This window comes from Oryx dammah, unplaced genomic scaffold, assembly GCF_014754425.2.
Source record: "Oryx dammah isolate SB20612 unplaced genomic scaffold, SCBI_Odam_1.1 HiC_scaffold_28, whole genome shotgun sequence".
NCBI classification, from domain to species: domain Eukaryota; kingdom Metazoa; phylum Chordata; class Mammalia; order Artiodactyla; family Bovidae; genus Oryx; species Oryx dammah.
Genome location: NW_024070212.1, coordinates 51,810,594 through 51,836,760, shown reverse-complemented (window position 1 = coordinate 51,836,760; position 26,167 = coordinate 51,810,594). Strand labels below are relative to the sequence as shown.

The window sequence follows — 26,167 nt, the reverse complement described above, 5'->3', positions numbered from 1 at the left end:
ATTTGGGTGAGAGGTTCAGGAAAAGAACTCAGGGCTGCAGAGGATGGGCTGGGGGAAGGAGGGAAGAGTTCCTGAGTGATGGGAAGTCCTGCTGCTTAAAGCTGCTTTCAGCACCTCTCGCCTTCATGACTGTGCTTCTAACAGCCAGCAGTACAAAGGATAGGAAGCACAGTGAGATTTCAGATCTTTGTTCCTGAACATGTAAAACCGATACACCCCCCCCCCCCCCCACCAACTAGGGTTTCCCTAGCAGCTCAGTGGTAAAGAATTTGCCTGCCAATGCAGGAGACGTGGGTTCGATCCTTGGTCCAGGAAGATCCCACATGCCACAGAGCAACTAAGCCCGTGCACCACAACTACTGAAGCTGTGCTCTGGAGCCTGCAGCTACCGAAGCCTGTGTGCCGTAGGGGCTGTGCTCCACAACAAGAGCAGCCACCACAACGAGCAGCCCTCACATCGTAACCAGAGGAAAAACAATGCAGCAACAAAAACCCGACACAGCCAAAAATAAATAAATATAATTATTTTTAAAAACAACAATTAAAACCACAAAAAAGAGCGCAGGTGTTCTTTCAGAGCCTAAGATGCTATGGCAATAAACATCTCAGCTGTCCACCCACCCAAACCCAGGAGTCCATCTGGGTCAAAGCTGATTTTTGGCAAAGGTTCTCAGCTGTTCTGCAGGATGAAATTACAAATAATTTACAAATTACAGTATTGCCACCAGCGGGTCAACAAAGTCAGGACATAGCCATTTGCTCTTTGTACTTTCAAGTTAAAGTATCATGGAGGCCTTTCCAGGCATGTGAAGACAGCTCCCATCTCCTGGATGCTCACAACTAGTCATGCAGTTGATCCAAAGTCCACTGATGACTTTCTCAGTCCCGGCACTTGCATTCTTAATTCGTTCAGCCATGGCTTTATTGAGTGGACTCACAGTAAGTGGCCTAGTGGCCAGAACTTTCTGTACGCTGTTATATGCATAATAAGTTGAGTCTGTAATTGCTGCTGGTGATTTGAAAGCCTGGGGAGAGTAGAAGGAAATACTTGCCTTCAGCAGAGAAAGAACTTTCTCCTTGGGTAAAGAGCCCACCCTCCCTGAACTGTGTTAGTGTTACAATGGACCAGTCTTTAGAATCCAGGTTATTTCAAGCATTCCATGGAATCTCAGAAGATAAAAGTGGCCCCTCAGAGCTGAGTAAAGTTCTGTTGGACCATCTTAGCTAAATGAAAAGATTTTTAGGATGCTGAGAAATAAAGGAGAAATTTGTAGATAATGGGAGTCACTTTAAAATTTATTACTAAATGTCTGTAGTCAAAATGAACGTAGACTATTTATTCATGCTGTATACAACATCAATTAATTAATCAAAAGCAGACAAGAGGAAAAAAGTGCATCTTTTGAGTTGCCACTCAAGTCTAGTGCTCATAATGAAAAAGGCTAAGAATCTTGTGTTTAGCCTTTAAATTGTGTGTTTAAAATTGATGAGCAATTTTAAAAACTCAACAGCCCCATCAGAAAAGCAATTGGCTGAGGCCTTCAGTCGCATGTTTGCTAATGAGGCCGAAGACTAAAGCCACAGTATTCACTTCAGGCATAGTATAAGAATAAATTGTGTGTTTTTTCTTATTCAAGGACTCGAACTTAGGTGTTGAAGGACTTGTCCTATTGCTACAGAATAGAGTGAAGATGAAGAGTACACCTCTGTCCATGCTCAACTATTCCCTCTGCCTGTGGAAGTCTCCCTGCCCTGTCTATCAAGAGAACTTTTATCCATCCTTTGGGACCCAGCAAAATGATCACCTCTACTATGAAGCCTCTCTTGATACACTAGGCAGCGTAAAATGTTTCTGTTTGCATTTCTTTCTCTTCCCTATCAGACTGTGAGCTCTTCAGGGATCCAGAATCTGTCCCATGTCCCATTGATGTATGAGCACGATGTTTGATTTACAGCTAATAAGTATGCAATAAATATTGTTATTATTTATAATGTATAAAAATAAATTCCTGTTGAAGGAATGCATGTCTGGCAATGGCAAGAAGAACAGATAATAAAAAGGACTGACGCTAGGTAATAATCCATAAATTAATAACCACTGGCTCATCACTGTGCAAGATGGGAGAGAGATGGAAGAAACAGAAGAGAGAGGCTAGACCTTGGTTGAGACTCAGAAAAACACACGTGAAACAGCAGGGGAAACATGACACAATCTGTGATTTCATCTCACAGTCGATGGTTCAGAGCAGGTAGGAGGGGGGTTTCAGAGCTTGACAATATCAAGGTATTCCCCTACCCAAGAGAATTACCCCAGACCAATGTTTACAAGTCAAATAGCTCTCTGAGTCCCTTTTCTGGGTTGTTCCTGACCGACCCCACTTTACACTCACACCTTGTTCTACTTTGCTTTTCTGAACAGTCCACCCCCTTTCTCATCTCCCCAGCCTCCACCCCACTTCCTGTTTTTGCCCTTGAATAGTCTGCAAATCCAACCCCCCTCACCAACCCCTAGCCTGTGACTTCTCTCCTCCTTCCTGGCTGCCCTTGCTCAGACTGACACCCACCAGAGCCCTCACTCTTGAGTCAGGGCAGACCTGAAGGGGTTGGCCCAGTGGCTAATGTGCAGCCTTTCCTTGGCACTAGAGATCTTCTATAGGGACCAAAGAGGTTATGGAAGATCTTTGAAAAAGGAGTTGCCCCACCCCACCATGCCCTCTAGGTTCCACACAGGGAAAGGTTCTGCCTCAAACCCAGAATTTGCAGACCTGGCACTTCAATTGCTAATCATCGCTTCATCCCTGCTCTCACTTTTCTTTTGTCCTTTTCTGGCCAGTTATTACGCTTGATGCCCATAGCTTAATGCTACTGTTGACTTAAGGGTGTGTTAGTTGCTCATTTGTGTCTGACTATTTGTGACCATATGGACTGTAGCCCACCAGGCTCCTTTATCCAAGGGGATTTTCCAGACAAAAATACTGGAGTGAGTGGCCATTCCCTTCTCCAGTGGATCTTCCCAACCCAGGGATTGAGCCTAGGTCTCCTACACTGTAGACAGATTCTTCACTGTCTGAGCCACCAGGGAAACCCTATTGTTGGCTTTTTGATGCTCAATTCTGTGTCCCTGGCCTCTGACCCTAATTTGTCTCTGGAAATGTCTGAACATCCCCTTGCCACCTTGATGCAGCCTTGGGATACAGCACTCCTAAGACAATTACCTTAGGGTTTCGCCAGACCTTTGGCTCCACATTGCTATAGTATGTCTCCCCAGGACTCTTTCCCAACATCTATTCAGGCAACCTGAGAATGCTGTTACCAAACTAAGGGCACTATAGAGTGCAAAAACCAGCCATCAAGGCAGCAGCTAGAGTACCAGAAATCACAGAAACCATCTAAGTTTGAGCAAGTCGTTGGTCACTTTATTTATACATCTCTAAGAAAGAAGTTGTGGGTTCTGAAGCTTGCAACCTTATGTGCAATCTCAAATAGCCGGATACTTAAGAGCTCTGTTTGATTCGTGTACCATCCATTTGGTATTAAGGGTCAGATGGTATGATCATTCTATTGTGCATATTAGCAGAGTATCAACCAGGTTCTAATTTCCTCTTGCCCTGCTCTAGAGAACTTGGACTAATTCAGCAATCTCTATCTTAAGCACATCTTTGGGGACCAAGTTGATACTAAGGAAAATGATAGTTCCAGTTAAGTGGCTCTAATTCAGTGAGAACTAGGAAAGCTATGAACAACCCCAGTAAGAGTCCTGGGAAAGCAGCTATTAGTGTGTGGGGTCAAGAAAACAGACTGCTCATGGAGGCTGTATCACAGGGTATCCAGTGATAAACAGCTTCAAACTCTCAAACAATAGCAGAGGTTGATTTCTTGCTTATGTTAGGTGAATATGTTACGTAAACAGGAGTCTTCCGGCAGGTGTGCAATGCACTGCCCCAGGCTCAGCCTTCATGCTGGTGGTAACTCTGTACCATGTTTTTTTTAGTTGAAGAGCCAGGCTGAAAGAGCAGCTCTAATCTGGCATGTTAATATTCTCCAGAAACAACAAAAAGAGAGATGGTGAGCAGCCACAACGGCTATTAAAGCTCTTGCTCAGAAATAGTGTATGTCACTTTCACTCACATTTCATTGGCAAAGCAAGTCATGTGGCCAAGCCTGGGGTTGCTGGTTGGGAAAGCATAAATTTCCCACAGAGGAGAGTAGCAGATATTCGAAACAATATCCCAGCTATCATAACCATGGACCTTGCACACCATCCCAGTGGTTTCTAGCTAATGCACAGGAAACCACTGTGAGTTTCTGAGGCAGGCAATGGCACCAGAAAGCTGTGTTACAAGGCCATCTTCTTTGCTTGTAAATACAGCTTGGTGGGAACAGTGGGGGTGGGAGGGACTCAAGGAACAGAGAGTGCTATGTGAAGGCCTGAGCTGGAGACCGTTATATTCATTCAAGAGTGAGTCAATGGATTTGGGTTAGGGATTGTGTAGAAAGAATAGAAAGAAACATTTTGGTAGAATACTTATTTTAAAAGCAAAATAGACAAGGCCATTTACCTGGAAAGATATGGGGGCTGGAGGGGTATAAGTCAAAGATGATTCCATGATTCCTCCTCGCTAGCTGGGCTGTGAGGCATTGAAACATGTTATTGAGTTGACGGTAAAGAGCATCCTAAAGATTTCTCCCAATCAGAGCACATTGATCTTCCACGGTGATGTGCAACAGCCATGAGGCAGCAGCTGTAAAGAGCACTGGGCCTGCCTTACAAATCCGGGCTGGGCTCCTAGCGCTTAGGAGCTGTGTGGTTAGGGAAAACCCTTTTACTTTTCTGTCTTGGTTTTTGCATTTATTAAAAGGGGGATAGTGATTCATACCTCACAGAATTGCCTCAGGACCACACTCCTATGAAAAATTTCTTTATAGTGATTTATAACGTATGCCTCTCAGAGAACTGGTTGAAAGCGTGTCCTCAGCCTAGCCACCCAATGATTACATACTGCCTTGGACTGTTTGGGGTGTAAGGCGTGCCATCACCTCATTCTTGAATTCTATTTAGAGGTTTCCTAGTTGAATACCTGGGCATATAGCCAGATAATGTAAACCATGGATCACAGCCTCGAGAGACTAGAGTAACTAGATAGGTACTTTAAATGTAGGTCTGGTATAAGGTACATGAAGCACTTTTGGAGAAAACATTAAGATGTGGTACAGAGAACTTTGGGCTTTCCAGGTGGCACTAGTGGTAAAGAACCTGCCTGCCAATGCAAGAGACTCTGGTTCGATCCCTGGGTCAGGAAGGTCCCTTAGAGGAGGGTATCACAGTCCATCCACTCCAGTATTCTTGCCTGGAGAATCCCATGGACAGGGGAGCCTGGTGGGCTACAGTCCATAGGGTCACAAAGAGTTGGACATGACTGAAGCAACTTAGCAGGGGCAGACACACAGAGAACTTTCCCTCTGTTATAGATAAGACAACACGCACAAAATAATAAAGGGCAACAGCACCCTTCCCCCACTTCCCATCCCCACGCCATCACCCAAGACCATCAGGAGTGGCCTGGCTGCTTGTGAACTGCAGAGTGAGAAGCAGCTGGAAGGGGACAGCAGTAGTTCAGCCCAGCACAAGCTTGCTGTGCAGGAATTAAGCAAGGTTTGGTTGTTCTAGTTGTCAAAAGTGTTGGAAATCTGGATATTTATGTGACATTTCCTGATTATTAAATATTGACAATTGAAAAAAAATTTAGAAAACATTCTGCAGTTAAAACATCTGCAGGCTATGGGTCCATAGGTTATCACCCAGGCATCACAAAAATAGAAGGGGGACAAACATGGTTACCCACAGAACTCTCACTGCATGAGAAAGAGAGAATTTAGGTGGTGGTGGTGGTTCAGTCACTAAGTCATGTCCAACTCCTCGTGACCGCATGGACTGTATTCCACCAGGCTCCTCTGTCCATGGGCTTTCCCAGGCAAGAATACTGAAGTGGGTTGTAATTTCCTCCTCCAGGGGATCTTCTCGACCTAGGGATGGAAACTGAGTCTCCTGCATTGCAGATGGATTCTTTACCGCTAACCCACCAAGGAAGCCCGGAGATTTTAGGAGATGAGGCGAAAATCAGGGAGGGAAGTGGCAAGAGGAACTATTAGCACCCTGGAGATAGACTTCCAGGGGAGATGAGGGAATGAGAGGTCCCTAGTCACCTAGTCTCAGGGATTCAGTCACAGATTTAGACTTAGGCTCATGGTCTTAGCTTGCCTTTGGCTCATGTGTCCTGCCTGGGCTGGGAGAGTGATCAGGACAGAAGCCAGGATGGTTGCCTCCTCTGCCACACTGCCAGGGAGCCCCTCACCATAGGATAGAGGGGACTTTTAGTTTTATGACTACCTCCATCCTCTACTTTAAGTTATTCCCGGGCCATACTGTTTTGAAGAGCTGTAAGATGAAGTTTCAGATGTAATCGGACATAATAATCTTTCAAACCCAGAATGTTAGCATTTCACCCTTGAGTAAGAAAACCCCCAGGCTGGCTTCTCTATTCCTGAGCTCACATTCCTCTCTCTAGCCCGAGCCCTGCTCAGCCTCATCTTGACAGGCCAGGTCTCTTGCTATGTTCATTGTCTCTTCCTGAGACACATCTCTAAGCAGACATCCCACATGGGGTCCTGGTCCTGGTGGGGTAGTTTCCGTGTGGGTTTTTAAACATTCAACTCACCACTTGGAAATGGCAATCATTCTTCCTTCTTCTTTTCAAATGACCATATAAATCAGTTTGCTCTGGGAACTGGTTCTGTTTTGTTTTGAAGTCTTGCCTGATTCCTTTTTACAGGGCTCTTTCCCAGGATTTTTGTGTCATGTCAACTTTCAACTGCCAAAACTGTCACAAAGGTCCCCACTTTATGGGGACATAAAATATTTTATGTCACATCAATGCTCTTTTTTTTCACTTAAACTTTTTCTCTTAGCCAAATTAGACTACACAGCCACTTTCCTACACAACAGGATAGATTTGAAGTAAGTAATACATTAGGAGGAAGTGAATGTTTAATCTTCTCTAACATTCTTTTCACGACTGTGTTACTTCGCTTAAATATTTTCCTTAGTAAGACTATAATTTAGGACTTTGGAATTATTATTTTGCAATTTTTTGTTGTTGTTGAATCAGATCAGCTTGTTTTCCTCTTCCTGTTTGCTAGAGAACTAACAAAAAGGTAATATTTTCTACGAATATTTTGCCACACACACTACAAGGTTCAGTTTTAGTAAATGATTTGGATTTGGAGACTCTGAATATTAATGCCTTTCATTAATATTAACAAATTGACAAACACTTAGAGAACAGCATGATATGAAAAGACTCTCTTCCTAGGAAAATTTTCCCCATACTTATATTGATTAAAAATCTGTAATAAATTCATTCATTTATTAAAACATTACCTACTATATGTCAGACACTATTCTAAATATCTGGGATATGGCAGTGAGCACGATACAAAAAATTTTCTGTCTTTAAAGGGCTTATATTCTGAAAATTCCCTGGTGGTTCAGTGGTTAGGTCTCCATGCTTCCATTGCAAGAGCACAGGTTCAACCCCTGTTGGAAGAACTAAGATCCCACATGCCATGAAACACAGCCAACTAAAAATACACTAGCAAATAAAGTTGATCATAAAAAGGATTATAGTCTAGAAGAGACAGATATTAAATATATATATGTGTATATATAATATATATATACATGATGAGTACTCAGAGGAAAATAATAAAGCAAGGTAAGAGGAATGAAGTAGGAAGGGAATTTTAATTTTTAGATGTGGTTGTGTTTGGGGGATGCAGATCAAGTAAGAACCTTGCAAACCACCGTAAGGATTTGGGCTTTACTGTGAGTAAAATTGGAGAAGGCAATGGCGCCCATTCCCGTACTCTTGCCTGGAAAATCCCATGGATGGAGGAGCCTGGTAGACTGCAGTCCATGGGGTCGTAAAGAGTCAGACATGACTGAACGACTTCACTTTCACTTTTCACTTTCATGCATTGGAGAAGGAAATGGCAACCCACTCCAGTGTTCTTGCCTGGAGAATCCCAGGGATGGGGGAGCCTGGTGGGCTGCTGTCTATGGGGTCGCACAGAGTCGGACACGACTGAGCAGCAGCAGTGAGTAAAATGGAGCGCTATCTATCATAGGGCAAAGGAATGAGGTGACTAGACTTACATGGTTAAAGGATTACTTTGGCTGCCATGGAGAATAGCCTGTAAGGGAGGGATGGGACAGGAGAGTGAAATGGAAGCACTAAGACTAGTGAAGTGGCTCTTGAGTTAGGCCAGGAGAGAGAGGATGGTGGATGAAACCAAAGTGCAGCATTGAAGGGTGTGTATTTAGAAGGTGAAGTCAATAGGACTTCCTACAGTTTTGATACTGTTTGTGAGAGATGAGTCAAAGATGACTTGGAGGCTTTTAACCCGAGGAAGTGGAACGTTGGACTTGCCATTTACTCAGACTGGGAAATCTGTGTGGGTTTCACAGGTTTTAGGGGGAAATCAGAGTTTGGTTTTGAACTCAAATTTAAGCTCTATTAGAGGTCTAATGGGAAAATCAAGTATGCAGTTAGAAACACAACGTGGTGTGAAGGAGAGAGAACTATGCTGGATGTGTAAATGTGAAGGTCTTGGCATAGAGAGGGAATCCAAAGCTCTAAAACTGGATGAACTCCTTGGAGGGAGCACAGTGTTTTGGGAGGAAGGAGGAGGCAGCTTACCAAAGAGGATAGAGTAGTCAATGGTGTCTTTGCAAAATCAATTTCAGTGATGCAATAATGGGAGTAAACTTCTGATTAGATTGAGTTGAAGAGAAAATGGAAAGAATTGAATTAGAGATCATAAGTATAAATAATTCTTTTGAGATGTTTAGATGCAAAAGAGAAACAAGAATTGGAGTGGGGAAAGGGTCAAGCGAAATTTTACTCCTAATGATGGTAGAAATGGTGATGGCAGTCATTCAGTAGTGACGGAAAGTCAAGGCTATAGCAGATAGGGGTCAATTGCTACTGTTATCATTTGAGATTGAATGAGACCTAGTGCAAAATGAAGAGACTGGCTTTCTGAAAGAATATGCGTAAGTTCATCTGTAATACTAGCAGGCAGAAAGGCAGAGGATATGGGCACAGATTCTCAAGTGGTTGATTTTGGTGTTTCTTTCTGCTTTAAAAAAATTCTTTCCCCAGTGAAGGGAGCATTTAGTCCTGGGCTGCTAATTAAGAAACTGGCTTACCAGATAGGCACTCCTGATTCAATCTGCCTATGAGTCCATTTTAAAAGGCAGAGGTCCATTTCTTTCTTCTCATTGCGGTTGATTAAGACATGTACCCTGAGTTTTTCTAGTTTCAATTTCACCATGTTATTTCTAACTATAGCAGTCTGGCAATCCCCCTTCCCCTTTGGACCTTATGTTACGTCAGGACCCATGGAGAGTTACCCCACACACCCTAACTGGTTCCATTTTCTCTATAATGTTCTACACCCTTTACCTACCTACCCCTTTTCTAGTCTGGTCTCCAGCATTTCCATTTCCTTAGCTGTGAAGAAGGGAGACAGTTTGACTCCTACCTTCAAATAGGCTGAGAGTTTAAATAAGTCCAAGAAGTGAAATGATTTTAACCCATGTAAAACATAGAAGAGGCTAGTGGGAGGTAGAAAGGAGAAGAAAGATGAGACATCTACTGCTTATAACATGCTTAGGTTGAGCACAGACTATGTATTTTTTCAATTTTATTATTATTTATTTGGTTACTTCAGGTCTTAGATGCCACACATTGCATCATGCAGGATCTTTTGTTGCAGCAGCCTAGATCTTTCCTGGTCGTGGCCCTGTGGGCTTAGTTGCTCCCAGGCATGTGGGATTTGTTACCTGACCAGGGATGGGACTGAAATCCCCTGCAATGCAAAGCACATTCTTAACCACTGGACCATCAGGAATGTCCTCTATGTAATTTCTAAGCCTTATATGTATGTGAGCTCCCAGGTGTCACAGGTTATATAAGCTGTAGTATTTACAGAATCACCATAGACTCAGAAATCTGATCACACTTACAATATGTGGACACACTTATAGTAGGTAACATTTGCTGAACAATACCTATGTTCTAAGCACTTGGCTAAGCCCTTTCCACATGTGAATGAATCCTTGGTCTCACACTATCTGGATGTAGGTGTTATTATCTCCTTCAGAAACTAAGAGAGGCAAGAGAAAGAGAGAGAGACTCACAGAATTTGAAATTCCGCAGCTCTCCAGCGTTACTGCCACTTTCCAAGCAAATATATTCCCCATTTATTTGTGTATGGTTATACAGGTACAAGCAGATTTAGCTCCATCCCTTCGGGGCTATTCTTCACTCTATGAGGAATTCATCATGATATGATTCAGAAGCTGCTCTGGTGTATTTGGGATCAATTTATAAAGGTTGATTTCTGCACAACGTTTCAAAAACACGTTTACAGATTACTGAAATTCACATCCCTTACCACATGTTGGGCACACCACTAGGTGACACACATGGGAACAATGCAAAACTCACTCCTCCAAGGAGTTCTCATTCATCTTTAGGAGGAAACTCAATTATTCATTCACTCATTCAATCAGTATTGTTGAGTGCCTTAGGGCATTCCAAATGCTACTAACCACAAATCAACTTGGAATTACAACACTTGGTAGAAAAAGGCGCACATATAAATACCTTTGTCTTACGTGGTCTTCAGTATTGTGTTTGTATCTCTAGAGCCAGGCCGCTGGGCTTAAAAATCTAGCAAGGCCACTTGAAGGCTGTGTGATCTTGCACTGCTTATCAACTCCTCCAGGCCTCTCTAAAAAATGAGGATGCATGCTTAGTCGCTTAAGTTGTGTTGGACTCTGTGCGACCCTATGGACTGTTCACGGGATGCTCCAGGCAAGAATACTAAAGTGGGTTGCTGTGCACTCCTCCAGGGGATCTTCCCAACCCAGGGATGGAACCCACATCTCTTATGTCTACCTGCACTGACAGGCAGGTTCTTTACCACTAATGCCACCTGGGAAGTCCCCCTTCCAAAAAAAAAAAAAAAAAAAAGAGGATAGTATTTCTCTCATAAGGTTTCTGCAAGGACTAAAAGTGGACATATGTACAGTACTCAGAGCAGAGCCTGGCCCATCACAAGCACTGTGTTGGCTGTAGTCAGGATTTGTGTGATACAGATTTAACAAGTATTGAAACAGTTGCCAATTTGTGACCATAACTCAATAAAGGACAGTAAGTGTTAAGTCTCTGTTTACTAGAACTTCCTTGAAGCCTTATTGTGTTTCTCCCACTTGATCCCTGTTGACAGGCCTTGACCAGCCTCAGATGCCTCTTCTATCATATTTCTTCATTTGCAATCCAAAGTCAAGTCAGTTATCCTCCTTTGCTGCCTCCTACTTGTTTGTTTTTCTTGGGGAGTAGGAGAAGCTGACATTTTTGCTTCCTAGATCCTCAGAGTGGTCCTCATTATTTGTCATTGGTACAGCTCTTAGCAATTTTAATTTTTTTAAATTATTTTCTTATTAACAGAGTAATAGGTACTCAACATAAAAACAATTCAAGCATACAGAAACTTGTAACAGAAAGCAATGACCCTGATAATCTCACATCCAGAGATAACCACTGTTAACTGCTTGTTATATATGCTTCCAGATTTGCCCTAAGCATACATTTAATAACATGTCTATTTTTGACAAAATATGCTTATAAATGGTATCATACTTTTCATATTGTTCTGCAACTTGCTTTTTTCATGTATAGATTTTGGACATTCTTTCATTTTAGTACAAATAGGTCTCTAATTTTTATAAAACAGGTTATATTTTCTTAACCAGTCCCCTACTGGGATTTTGTTATTAAACTTACGCACCCTTCTGTTTCCTGTCATAAACAATACTGCAATAAATATACCTGTACATACAGCTTTCTACATGCTTGTAAATGCTTCTGCAATATATGATTTTGGCACACATATGGCCAAAGTAGAAATTCCTAGAGGTGAAACAAAATCCCTCACATATTAATTTCATCCTAAATTGCCAAATTGTCCTCCAAATGGATTTACTCAATTAACACTCACATTTATGAGAATGTGCCTGTTTCTTTACATTTGTTTTTTGAGCACTACTTTTTTCCTTTCTCAATTTATCCCATTCTTGAAATCACAGTTCTCTCAAGTCTAAAATCATACTTTAAAACTCAGGGAAGATCAAAACGTGGAACAGTGTTTTTACAAACAGCAAAACATTTCAAATTAATCATAGTAGTGAGGTATTTTCCATCAAAATATCACACCACTAGATGTTAACAGTTTTAAAACAGCACCAACCTCCCAGATCAGCGAATCTGGTATGTAATTAGATCACGGGACACACAGCTCCTGCCTACACACCTCCTTCTTGGCTCATTGTGTGGACAGGAGAGGCTACTGGCACCAAGGACAGGACAGGGAAAGTGAGAGAGCAAGAGGTGAGAAGGGCTCAAAGTCTAGTGTCATCTTGCAAGCAGTCTAGGACTGTCCCTTGAGTGTGTGCTGGAGCTCTGTTCATACTCAACCTCACAGCTACTCTTCTTTACTTCCAGGGTCAGGGGAACAAGTGTTCACTCTCTGAGGGTCGGTTCTACTCCCTTGTCTCTGAAGTCTTCCCTGAAACCCTAAAAATGAATCTCTACTTTCTCACTGTATCTGAACTCCCACCTTCCTGAGTACTTGTAACATTTTTGCAAGATGCTCATGAAGAACGTTTAGATGCTTAGGAAATGTTAATTGAACATTCACTGACACGGAGACATCTTGGTAGAAGAGATGAGATTTCCCATTTTTCATAGGGCTCAGCCGGTAAAGAATCTGCCTGCAATGCGGGAGACACAGGTGTGATCCCTGGGTCAGGAAGATCCCCTGGAGAAGGAAATAGCAATCCTTGCTATTAGTATTCTTGCCTGTAGAAGCCCATAGACAGAGGAGCCTGGTGGGCTACAGTCCACTGTGGTGCACAGAGTCAAACACGACTGAGCACAGACTCATTGTTCATGGAAACAGGTAGGTTCAGATAAAAGGAGATATTGTGATACTGGGCTGGAACCATCTGCCATGTTAAAAACCGACACTTCCAAACATCCCTCGTGACGTTATTTCTGACTCCTGCTCCCCCCGCCGCCCCCCCCCCCACCCCCCCCCCCCCCTTGGATGAAAAAGACTTCAAATATGCTTTGATCTTACAACAAAAACAAGAGGGAAAACTATCAGGTTGGGAAACACGGTTTAGTGGAGGACAAACTTTCATCTGCCTGCTTCAGACACAAGACATCTTTTGCAAAAAAGAATCGGTGAGAGAGCAGACTCAGATAAAAACAATAAGTGACTCTCTCTTGCATCTTTAATAGCAGAGACAGAACAAATTAGGCAGGGAAGCTATTCGCGCCAAGATAAAGTTGTGTGTGCCCTATATCCCAGGTAAGTACAGTTGGAAGCCGCTGAAATGACTTTTCGGCAGATTTCCCCTTACCATTTCATGGCATACCCCAGCCCCACATCCGTCTTACTATCAGAGTTCCAGTTGACAGGATAGGCCCAGGAAGGGTGAAGGTTCCTAAGATAGCCTCTCGCCAGCCTGGCGACACTGGCCGCCGGGCATCGTGCCCGGCCCAGGTGGGCATTTCACTGATGAGCAGCTGTGGGGACGGCGAGCTCTGGCAGCCGCCCCGACCCCGCCGGGTGCACCTGCGCGCGGTGCCGCCGCCTCCCGCCGCCAGTGCCCGACCCCGGGCCACCGAACTCGCCACCCCTCCCCTTCAGTCAGCCCGCACGGCGGCGGAAGCGCCCCGACCCCCGGCAGGCACCGGAGAGCCGCGGGGGAAGAGAGCTCGCCATCACATGGAGGCCCGGGCCCGCCCCCATTGGCTGCGGCCGAGCCAGTGGCGGCGCTCGCCGGCTGCGGTTGGTCCCGAAGCTGCAGCGCCTGCACGGGCCCGGAGTCCATGTTACGCTTTGTCTAATTCCCCCCGTTACAGAGTCATGTGCTGCTGCTCTCGTCGCCGCCGCTGCCGCCGCCCGTGGTGCCCCGGCTCCTCCGCCGCGCTTCGAGGTGGCAGCCGCGGGCGGGGCCGCGGGAGCAGGGTGCAGGGCGCCGCGCGCCTCCGCCGCCCCGGCGCGTCCGGGAGCAGCAGTAGCCGCACGCCGCAGGTGATGCCGCCGCCTCCCGCCTCCGCCTAAGCCGGGGCTAGGCGGCCAAAGCTGCCCGGGCTGCCCCCCAAGGTTGGTGCGCGCCTCTCCCGGGCAGGGGCCGGGGACGGTGCCAGTGGAGCCGCGCCGCAGCCGGCACGCGCCACCCCGGCGCCGGCGACCTGCCCCGCGGCGCCGCGGCCCGAGCGGAGGCTGGGGCTGGGACCTCGCGGGCTGGGGGACGCGGGCGGCAAGCGGGCCTGGCCGAGCGCTAGCCTCGGTCCCCGAAGATCGTTCCGCTTTCGGCAATTTGAGCGGCGGGCGCCGGGGCCGCGGGGTGGGCCCCGTGAGAGGACCGTGCCGGCCTGCGACCGCCTCTCTCCGGCTCCCCGCCACGCGCGCTCCCTCCTCTCGCCTCCCTCTGCCCCATCGGAAGGGCGGGGAGACCCGGTTACGGCTCCGCTGATTCTTCCCGGAGGTGGGTGTTTGGTGTCTGGCCTCGCTGGCCCGCTGCCCAGAAGGTGAGCCCTTCAACTTCTCCAGAAACGCCTCCCCTCCCGCCTCCTTCCCGCGCGGGGTGGGCTGGGCTGGGAAGTGAGGGCGCGCCCCGCCCCCAGCGCGAGGGGGAGGGAGCCGGGGGCCCGCAGGTGCACCCAGCCCGCCGCGGGCCATCTCCGGGTTGGGTACCGGTATAATCCGCTTCTAGCTTGTTTGGAAGCGTGGGCACTTGGGAGCCGGACTGCTGCGCGAATCCCTTCCAGGGGCTTGGAAAGGAGGAGGATTGGGGGTGGCTGCTCAGAGAATCACACCTCCTCTGACTGGAGGGTTCATAGGGCCTTCCTGTTTCTCTCCCCCTTTATTTGGGGGTATCCCTCACGGATAAAGAGATGAGTTTTTTTTTAGTTTCTTAAAAAGCCAGCTGCAGTAAAGAAGAGCTGCCCCAGGTCGAGGGGAGGAGAGGTAGGTCCCTGCTGGAGAGGTGGGGTGTGCAGCCCCACTTGGATACGCAGTTGGGGTGTCTGTGTCAGAAGGGGGGGAGGTGGGGTTTCAGGAAAGAAAAAGTGCAAAGGTGAGAGGGTGGAGTACTCAGGAGGTGGGCAGAAGGAGGGCGAATAGGTACTGGGGCGTCCTAGCCGACCATGGGGCCCAACTTGAGCCCCTTGGACTCAGGTATCTCTTCTTCTGTTTCGCAGATTTCCTCCTTTCCTTCTCCTTGACTTAGGAAAAAAAATATTTCTTGTTGGGCAAAGAAAGCTTTGAGGACATATTTTGAAAGAGATTCAGGAGTAAAGAGAGAGCTGACTTCTGGAAACTTTCTTTAGCAGCTTTGCTAATAAAATTCTAGTCCGGCTGCGTTTGTTGAGCACCTATTATGTGTTCTGCGCTGGAGGTCGGAAGAGTCTGGGGAGCCAGGGAATTCCCGTCTGCAGTTCTGGGGAGGGCTGTTTACCGCATAAACAACCAAAGGGCGCTTCCAAGTGCCAAGAATGACTGTGATTCAGACCTTCCCCTCCTGGGCTCTGGGGCCTCTTCATGGTACAGACCTGTGGGAAGAACTCTCACCATACCCAATAAATGGGGTCTTCAGGCAGCATTTATTTTTACACCTCGTTAAGACTGACCAGACACCTCCCATCAGCTAGTGCAGGGTGAGAATCCTCTCTCTTCCTGTCTTCTACACCCACTGACTAAAACCCTGTTAGAATACAAGAACAAGATAGGAAGGATCCAGAGATAGAAATCAGGTAGAATAAGGTGCCGACAAAGTCTTTGGTCTCTGTCGGTTAGTAACGGAGCTGCTAATGAAATGATTAGGTAATCCATGGAGCTGGGGGAAAAGCAATCCAAAATCTTGAATTGGCATGGTTTATTTATATATTTGAACATTTTATCTTAGATTTGTCTCATTTCTCTTGAGGGCGTCTGAGTGTGTACTTTGTTGATTAAAACCTGACACATTAGAAAGTTGGAGAGGAAGCTGTCCTTACATGACCCAGTCCCCCATTCTCTTAATGATCCTGTGGAGTGGTGTATGATGCAACCCTTAGAGTATTGAGCCATATTCCTATCTTTCTCTTTCGGCCAAGGTTTACAGAATTTTAAAAACTTGGTCAAAACTTGACCTTTCCCCCCTAGTTTTTACATTGTTCAGAACTTTTTTTGATTTTTAAAAAGTTTGCTGTGTCTTTAATGTCCCAATAGTAAAATTATTTTGATAGCTGTATTTTAGAAGTCAGACTTGATTCAGTCTCAGTACTGTAGGTATTAAGTTGGCACTAACTGTGAAAGCATGAAAGTTTTGTCAAACCCGTGTGCTCCTGATCACATATGTTCTTGAAATGGCAGTTGGTAAGGGGTTTCACCTGTTTTTCATGTATCATTGGGGCTGATACTGACATTCTGAAAAGTCCAGCCAGTATTTTGAGTACCAGCAGGAAGCAGAGAACCTGAGTGGGTGTTTGGGTGCCTTAGTCAAGAAGGAGAGGATTCTTGTACTAAGAGAAAGCAAGTAAGACAGTCTATGTGAGACCACCACCAGAAGCAAGGGATTGCATTTGTCTAGGAGGCCAAGGAATACGGAGATGGAAAGGATGTTTGGAGCCAGCTGGGAGTGTTTGTGTATTGTGGAAGAGGGAGGGCACATGTGTTAGGGGAAGCTTTGAGGTGTGTCATGGGTCAAAAATAGGTTTGCCTGGCTGGGACAGAGAACATGTCTGATGAAGGGAGGTAGAGAGGATGTAGTTAGTGGAAGACTTGAACCACAAGTCAGTGGTGTTAATTATTTGCTTCAAGAAGCCTGGTTCTCAACAGGGGGTTACTTTGCCTCTCAACAGACATTTGGGATATCCGACACAGTTGTATTTTTGCTTGTCCTAGCTAGGAGGCAGGCATTGCTGACAGCTAGTGAGCAGGGACCCTGAATCTTGCTAAACATCCTGCAGTCTGCAGGATGTTCCCCACTACAAAGAACAATCCCGTCCAAAATGTCAGTAGTGCCAAAGTTGAGAAACTCTGCCTAGATAGGGAAGCTGGAAGCCACTGTGAAGTTACATCTCAGAACAGGCCTCTGAGGAAGGTGGTTTTGAAAGGTGAGGAAGGACCGTGAGTTGGGAAGCCAGTCGAGGGGACTTCTGCTACACTCAGGCCTGAAGGGATTAGAATCTGGGCAAATTCTAATCAGAGAAAAAGGCATTTTTGAGAGATCCTGGCAGATGGGGAAGTCACAGAATTAGACTAGGCATTTTAGAGAAGTCTTTGTCCAACTTCTTTAGTAAACTCATATTTGTGAGGCAGCATCTGTTTAAACACCCCCAGATACAGGGCCCTCTCTACTTACCATGACATGCCATCATACCTTTGGACTGTGTGTATGATCATTAGCTGATGACTGCCTCCCTGAAACTTTGTTCTGTTGATTCCATTCCTCTGGAATGACCTACCTCCTCAGACAGTCCTGCGAAGGCGCAAAGACAGAATAATGTTTCCTTCTTGCCACTCCAGCTGATTAACTTTTCTCAAAGCAAAATAGTCCTAATTCTTTTCACAGTTCTACATGGGACATGGTTTCTGCCTCCTGAGTTTGTCAGCATCTTTTATGGAGAATTATAGTGACTGAAATTAAATATGGTAATGGAGACCTGACCTGGTCCACAAAGAGTATAGTAGGACAGCTGTTTCCTGAGATCAAGGCACAAACATCTACTTTTTGCAGCTTAAGCTTACAAAACGGCCCAGCACAGACTCATGTTTAGGGTCTGGACAGTCAGAACTCCCAGGTATTTGTCATATTAGCTGTTGCATCCTGTGTTCATTGTGCAAGTGTGTGTGTGTGTGTGTGTGTGTGTGTGTGAGAGAGAGAGAGAGAGAGAGAGAGAGAGAAAGAGAAGCTGAGTGGGTGTTTATTTTGTTTTGTCCCTGTTCAGTACTGTCCTATTTATTTTGGTCCAGTCTTCAAGTCTTTTGAGATTTTAAAATCTTAATTCTGCTTTCTAATCATATGAGAGAGGAGTGGAGGATGACTCTGCCAAAAGCTTTGTAGTCACTTAATATTAATACTTCATGAAGCCCAGTACTTTGTTTGGCGCTGCTTGTCCTATTTGAAAGCTGGGAGTTCTGGGTGGTGGAGGGGAATTCCAGGGATTGATGAACCCCGAGCTTAGGGCATCTGAGAAATTTGTGTTTGTGACCAAGCTACAGTGAGTTCAGTTGTTGCTAATGTTTGCACCTGAAGTGCCCTTTATATTATTTGAGTCTGTTGCAAGCTTCTGAAATCCGTACTCCATCCTCTGGGGTCTTTGTAATTCTATTTAGACATCTGGAAGAGAATTGCTAATGTTCTTTGCAAATCTGAAGCTTGCCAAATCAGAGTTGCTTTTGAAATTTGTGAAGAGGTAAATAGGGTAATAACTGGTATTGGCAAAAACCATGTATGAGGTTTGTTCCCAGTCAAGCTAAGGTTTTTTTTTCTTCTTTTTTTTTTTTTTTGTGCTAGAATGCCTGAAATAACTTAATTAGTGACAGATTTAGTTTTGGGGAAGGAGAGAGAGGTGGGGTCTTAGAGAGAGGCCTTTCTCCTAGAACTGAGCTTTAGTATGTCATTGGTGTAGTGTCACACTTAGCAGATTTCACATATCTTCAACGAGAAGACATTAGGAAGTCACCATTCTTGGATGTCTTTTGAAGCAGATAGGACAGAAATCCTAGTTAACTTAATGGCAGGTTATCCAAATGTTCTAGATCTGCCCAGCACACTAGATTTAAGTAAATTACTTGGTTCAGGTGGTCACCATCCAGTAGTGCTGAGAGTGCTAGAACAAAATTCCAGATCTCATAGCCAACACATGTAACGTCTTTCTTTAGGAATGTCCATTGTGGCCAGTCCGTTGCAGATGTCGTGCCTGTCCAGATGTTACAGTCTGCTTGCCCTCACGTCTGTGCGTGGCCCACGTGGGAAACCTGTCTGTATTCTCTGGAGATGAAACTATTCCTATAAGAACTAGTGTTTTGTGAATTTAAGAGATTTCTTGAGTGGGGACATATTTGAAAATCCTTAGAAATTGTCCTTTTACACTTTCAAAGGCTGTATCAAAGTTGAAGTCACCTTGGAATTAAGTGTGCAGTGTATCATTTTTGAGTAGAAGGAGAGAATTTTTAATAGATGGAAATGATCAGTGCTTGAATTTGGTAGAAGAGGAAATTGAGGCCTAAGGAGGTGATGTGGTTAGTGGCAGCTTACACACGTAGTCATGGAGCAGGCATTAGAATCTACGTGTATGAAAGACCACAGATACAGGCTAAGGATAAAGATTACTCTCCTTGGAGGTGAGTAAACAGTGGGGTCCCTTAGGACTTATTTACATAATTGATCCAAAAGAAGGAATACACAGCGGAATTTCTAGGTTTACAGATGACAGTGCACTCTTCTGAATTATGAAATAGCTAACCAACGGGGATTTATTCCAGGGAAGCTGCACCAGGATATGTCAGTCATCAGAAGATTTGCAGGTGTGTTTCTTTGTGGGCAAATACGAGGTCAGGTATTAAGGGGGGAATTACAGAGTTGTCATAAGATGGTTTTTGGTGGGAAGATCCAGGAAAGGGCTTCAAAAATATTTTTACAGTGTTTTCCCAACTTGGTGCAGATTAAAAAGAACAGGAAATGCTAAGCTTTATCAAAAAGATTTTGGCAACAAAACAGAAGCATAGTCATAATTGAGTTTCCACTGTGCTTGGTTCAAAGCATGGGCATCTGACTTTAGGTGAGACACCAGAGCTGGAATGACCAATGTAATGTACCTAGAAAGAGTAGACAGGCCTGCCAGAATGTAAGCTCCATGAGGACAGAGCCTTGCCCATCTGTTTTTCTGATAAAAATATAGTTTCTAGTGTCTGGAAAGAAGACAGAAGACAGCCAGGAGGAGATGATTCTGACACCCATGAAACCACTAGGAGAGGGACAGAGGAAACTTGGATTGTTCCCCCTCGTCCCATGTACCGTTTCAGTCGCCGGCTTCCTTGTCTGCCTGCTCCGGTGCTGTCAGTGTGGTGAAGGCAGAGATGTACCTGTTGTGTGCGTCACTGATTGCCCCCCCTCCACCCCCCACACACACAGCAGGCCCTGCGTTGATATTTGACACCTGAAGGAGTACATGAAAAGGTGCATTCCTTAAAGCCTTATAAGACATAAATTCAGGAAATAATGGAAAAAGTTTTGCTTAGCCCTGGGTGGCATCAGAATCAGTCTGGGAAATGTTTTAAAGTTAAATGAGCCCAGATCTTTCCCCACATCTTTTGGGTCAGAGTCTCTGGGAGTGAAGTTTCATTTGCATAACCTGGCATTAAGTTACCTAGGATTTCTGTCCTATCTGCTTCAAAAGACATCCAAGAATGGTGATTTCCTAATGTCTTCTCGTTGAAGATATGTGAAATCTGCTAAGTGTGACACTATACCAATGACATACTCCAAATCACTCCAAAGTGATTCTGGTGTGTAGCCAAGACTGAGAGCCACCGTCTTGCATAGTTGTGCAAAAGGGTGGGTACTGACACCTTAGAGAAGCTTTGAAACATTAGTGGCTGACAAGCACACACTTGGTGTTTAAGACAAACAAGGAGCTTTAAGGTTGCATTTGTGTCCTTGGAAGATGATGACCAAGACAGCAGGTGGTCCACTGTGTGGCCCGTGGTGCTGCATGAGATACTGTATCCTGGACTGGATGGCGTGAGGGGACCATCCTGTGGTCCATCCTGAATGCATGGTGACAGTTACACCAGCCTGTGGAAAAATGAGAATAAAGACAGTGCAGCAGGCTTTTCAGTTTTAATTTTAGTGCTAAGTTTATTCGGTTGAAAGGATTTTTAAAAAAATCTTGGTTGGGATATCTTGCTTACTTTGATATGTTATGAAAGACTGGTAATGGTTTGTCTTTGGTATTATTTCTTCTGAAATCTGGCAATTTTATGACAGTCTTCTTTTGAAATTTTACTAGTCTGTGATATCAAAAGTCTGGGAATTACTGCCTTCCTGAGATGTTTGAGATGTCCGTTTCCTCCTCTTGACACCTGCTGTTGGGAAGAGAGCACACGTATTGATGTTCAGTTCTATCATAAACATTTCTTTTCTTAAAAAGCTTTTTTACTTTCCTTCTGTGCTTGCTGGTAAGAGTTAGGAACTTTGCCAGAGAAGACTTCAGTTCCACAGCAACCCATAAATCCCATTGCTAAATCTCAGCATCAACAGATCACCAAGACTGCAGTGAAGTCTACAAATCTGGGAGGAGGAAGAAGTGTAAGACAGCCCTTCCCTCAAGGGTGTCAGCCTCCAGGAAGCTGCCTCTGCCGAGCTCACTCAACGGAGACCAGACAGATTCATGCCCTTCACATTGGGTGTGAAGTACCATCAGTCACATTCTCTTTACAGGTTGTTCCCAATCCAGTTCTAAGAAATGTTTGGATATTCAAATTCTTTCGAAAATGACCCCCGTGATTCTTGCAATAATACCCTACTTCATAAGCTTTTAAGATCATTTTATTATCATCTATAACTAGTTTTTTAAACTTAGGTCAATAAGTAATTGGACAGTTTATGGAATACTCATAGGTAATAACAACCATCATTTATTAGGCATTTACTGATAATTCCAAACCCGTGCCCTGGAATTTATATGCATTCTCATTTAATCTGCAAAACAGTCCTGAGTGGAAGATGGACTTGTTTCCACTTTAGAGATGAGGTAACTGAGGCCTGAGAGGTTATGTGATTTTCCAAAAAAAAAAAACCACAAGGAAGTGGAATTTGAAACTAATCTTTATTTCAAAGCTCATTCTCTTACGTACAGCGTTCCTCCCATTTCTCTTAGGTTCGTTTTTCTTCATTTTATAATACTGTTTCTGTTAAAAAAGAGAATCCAATTTTGAGTCGTAAAGAGACCTTACAGCTCGTCTGGTTCCTGCTCTTTGTTTATGGACCATATCTGAAGCGTGGGCACACAGCTGAGAAGAGGGGAGCTGTGGGCTACCCTGCTCTGCAGGCCAGAGCTCTCATCAATACAGTGGTTTTAGAAATACCAGCCTGTCAGTAGAATCACTTGAATGAAAGTTGATCCTGGAATTGAGAGGGTAATTTAAAATCACTTGTTTTGGTGCTTTCTCTAGCCCTGTTCTCTTTTATCGTCAATATTGGTAATAGAATGCACTTGTACACACTAAGTGCCCTCCTCCTGATTAGATCTGACTCTACAACACTACTGTACATTAACGTAAAAGGATGTAGCTACTGTTTGGAAGGTGTTTTGTGCAGATGTTTGCTGAATAAATGCTATCACAAGTATATGCAATTAAAGACAATCATACCCATATCCTCTGAGTTAATAATGAATCAATAAATATCCATATATTTATGTAATATATATACAGTCTGTTTCATTTATAAATTTATTATGTTCAAGTATAGTCATTTCAGTGGAGTGAATTCACTCAGTTTCTACTTTAATGGTTTTATTTTTCGTATTAATGTTTAGCCAATAATAAAGTACAAATTGTAAAATGGTCTGCGGTGTTACACAGCTTATGCAACGAATCCTCTTCCTACATGCACACACCACACATACAGCTTTCTCTTTAACTTAGTGCTTTTCAAATATTTCTTTACTTTGGGACATTTTCCTTTTTACTTAGTTGTAAGTTCTTTTCCTTATGAATTGTACCTGGAAAATTCTGTACCAAGGAGAAACTTTCTGATTACCCCTGTAAGTTCTGCACTAACCAGAGAGAGAGTTGGAGTTGGATATTAGCTATGGTCTTAGGCATATACCAAACACTGCCTGAAGTGGGCCTCACGTGAGGTGACTTATGGCACCTGGTACTCACCTCAGGGAAGAGTGATGGGGGTGGGGGAGTGGGGGGCAGGCCTGGACTGAACCAGAAAATGCAGGTCCTGTAAAGGGGGTCCTGTTCAGCCAGTCTATTCAGCAGCCAACTGTTGCCATATGGGAATGTGGGCCAGTCTTGACAGATCTTCACTGTAAGCCAGAAATCTGGATTACTTAAAAATCTCCTGATTTTGAAAGATTGGCTAAGCTCAACATTTGAAAAAGAACTTCCTGCAGACCCAATAAAATAGCTTTGTGGGTTGGATGCTGCTGCTAAGTCGCTTCAGTCGTATCCGACTCTGTGAGACCCCAGAGATGGCAGCCCACCAGGCTCCCCTGTCCCTGGGATTCTCCAGGCAAGAACACTGGAGTGGGTTGCCATTTCCTTCTGCAATGCGTGAAAGTGAAAAGTGAAAGGGAAGTCGCTCAGTCGTGTCCGACTCCTAGCGACCCCATGGACTTCAGCCTTCCAGGCTCCTCCGTCCATGGGATTTTCCAGGCAAGAGTACTGGAGTGGGGTGCCATTGCCTTCTCCTGTGGGCTGGATAGAGCCTGTGATTTTAGGCCCTTATATAGCTTTTTAGTGGCCGGGTACATGGAAGTAGAGGATTCAACAAAAAGCATAATACACTTAAAAAGTTGAAACAAATGAAAACTTGTTGTCATTGTTTTGTATAACACCCCCCCTGCCCCCCCCCCACATACAGAAAGCAGAGCAAAGCAAACCAAAATCCCCATACTTGTCAATGTAATAATTTCTGCTCTTTAAATTTGATTTATTATGTCCAGAGTAGATGTATTTGACAGGGTTTTCCTTCCTAAGGAGTAATGATTGAGGGAGAAATATGTAGAGTATGGGAGCGAAGCAGGTAGAAGATACGGCTGTGGGAGGCAAGCGGCCCCAGAAATACAGAGCACAGGGTAAGAGCCGCTGGAGGTGAAGAAAGATCACCTATCCCAGAAGCGAAGAGGAAGATTTCTTTATATCTTAGAATTGATTTGGGGGGTAATAAGAGAGAAACGAAAAAGAGGAGTCCTTACCTGAGAAGGGAAAATTGTGCTCTGATACACATTTAGAAGTAGTGCGGAACCTCTGTGGGTAGGTGGGGGCTATTGTCTTGCCATCCCTAGTGTGCACGTCAACTTGTGGCTTCTGCAGAAGGAGAATTGGAGTATAAATGAAAGGAGAATATAGAGTGAGGAAAGGAAGGGGGATAGAACAGCTGGCATCATAAAGTAAACCAGGAAACTTGAAAATGTTTCCATCGACAAACCAAGACTCTTCCCTGCCCCTCTCCAGAGCACAGCATTGTTTTGAGGGGGTATGCACGATGGTCTCCAGCTCCTGGATGGCTCTGGACACCAGCTTGCTTTGCTCGTGGGGAGTTGATGCGCTTGGCACCACTTGACATTGCCCCCACAACCCTTCCTTGTGAAGTTAGTGGCAGCGAGGGTACGTCTGCTCCACAAGGCACGCTGCTTGGAGACCAGTGAGGGCTGAGTTTTAGCCTCTCTTCCCCTGGACAGGACACAACCCCAGACCAGTGTTGTGACCCTTCCTTCTAGTGCTGCTGTCTTTAGTTTTATCTGCTCTTTGGGGGAAAAATCCTTCCATTGTTTAATCTGTTGTACACATGCCCTCTCTGAAAGAGAAAAGAGGTGATTTTTAGCAGAGCTCTGTGTCTAGCTGAGTCTAGACTTTAGCCTGAGAGGGGATTTTTAAAATCATTTTTTCTCTCAATCGTCCTAGGGATAGCCCATTGTTCCTGGAATTCCAATATTTTCTGGGGAAGATAATCTTTTGATTCATCAGGTTTTATCCCAGTCCTTAGGATTGTCATCCCAAAGTGATCTGGACCATGTCTTTCTCAACTGGTATAACTTTAAATTTTTAACACTTTGGTTGCATTCAGATATAAAGTGAATTTAAAAATTTTCCCCTGTGTTAGTTAGCTTAATGCTATAAGTGTCTTTTTTTTTTCCTCAGTGTGGAAGCCCGTTTGTAGTGTTGAGAAAATGGGTGCAGATTTACTAGCACTGTTGCTGGGAAGAAGGAAAATTCTTCAGATTCCACTGTTTGTTCTTCCAGGGACTCTAGTCCACAGATGGAAATCCTGGAGAATCCTGTCAGGAAGTGAAACTTGTGCATAAATCGTTGTGCTGTTTTGGGGCATTATGGATTAACAACTTGTCTAAGAAATCTTTAACCTTCTGAAACACTTAAAAAAAGAATACAATCATAGAGACTAATCTATTCTGGAAATAATAATAGGAAGCACTTGCCTTGTACTTACACGTGCCTGGCACTGTTGGAGCACTTTATGTGTTTTTAGCTCACATACTGCTCACAACAGCCCATTTTGTAGCAGAGGACCGCAAGGCCCTGTTCCCCGTCTGGCTGTGTTTCCCCATCTCTGGGAGCAGCCAAGGGACTCAAGACCTCAGAGCTGGAGGTGGCAGAGCTGTGATTGGAACCCAGGCATTCATGGTCGGAAGACTGCATTACAGCCTCTTGTACTCTTCTCATGGGCTTCCCTGGGAGCTCAGCTGGTAAAGAATCTGCCTGCAATGCAGGAGACCCCGGTTCCATCCCTGGGTCGGGAAGATCTGCTGGAGGAGGGATAGGCTACCCACTCCAGTATTCTTGGGCTTTTCTGGTGGCTCAGATGGTAAAGAACCCACCTGCAATGTGGGAGACCTGGGTTCAATCCCTGAGTTGGGAAGATCCCTTGGAGAAGGAAAAGGCTACCCACTCTAGTACTCTTCTCTCATCAAGGATCACAAATAGGCCTTAGAATCTTCTTTTGCTTTCCCCCTCACTTCACCTTTATCAAGATCAGGGTTTGATGAAAACAAAAGGCAAAAAAATTATACTCCTTGCCTAACACTTCATCGCCACACCAAGTGAGCAAACAGCATTGTCAGGAGACATTTTCCATCTCAGCACAAAAACTAAAGGGTCTTCCTGGAGCACTGTCCTGAGACACTGGATTGATCCCTCTAAGGGCTGCAGGTGGGGCCTCCTTGCTGTGACAGTCCTCACTCTTTGCACCAGAATTGTTTTTAAGTGGACTAAAACTACCTTACCT

The 26,167-nt window shown here is 44.7% G+C and overlaps 1 protein-coding gene and 1 long non-coding RNA gene across 3 annotated transcripts in view; one reads left to right on the top strand and one right to left on the bottom strand.

Moving 5' to 3' along the window:
• Positions 1–515: 515 nt before the first annotated feature.
• LOC120856883 lies at positions 516–10,677 on the bottom strand. Its single transcript, XR_005719506.1, has 4 exons — positions 10,262–10,677; positions 6,717–6,992; positions 4,560–4,628; positions 516–1,025 (listed from the first exon to the last, which is right to left on the bottom strand). It is a non-coding gene; the product is annotated as an uncharacterized LOC120856883 (long non-coding RNA).
• Positions 10,678–13,967: 3,290 nt separating this feature from the next.
• LRRC8D (leucine rich repeat containing 8 VRAC subunit D) overlaps positions 13,968–26,167 on the top strand; it is a 137,343-nt gene continuing 125,143 nt past the window's right edge. For both annotated transcript variants that reach the window (XM_040232360.1, XM_040232358.1), the window contains exon 1: positions 13,968–14,729. The gene's annotated coding sequence lies outside the window, so the exon portion shown is untranslated. The remainder of the gene's footprint in view (positions 14,730–26,167) is intronic.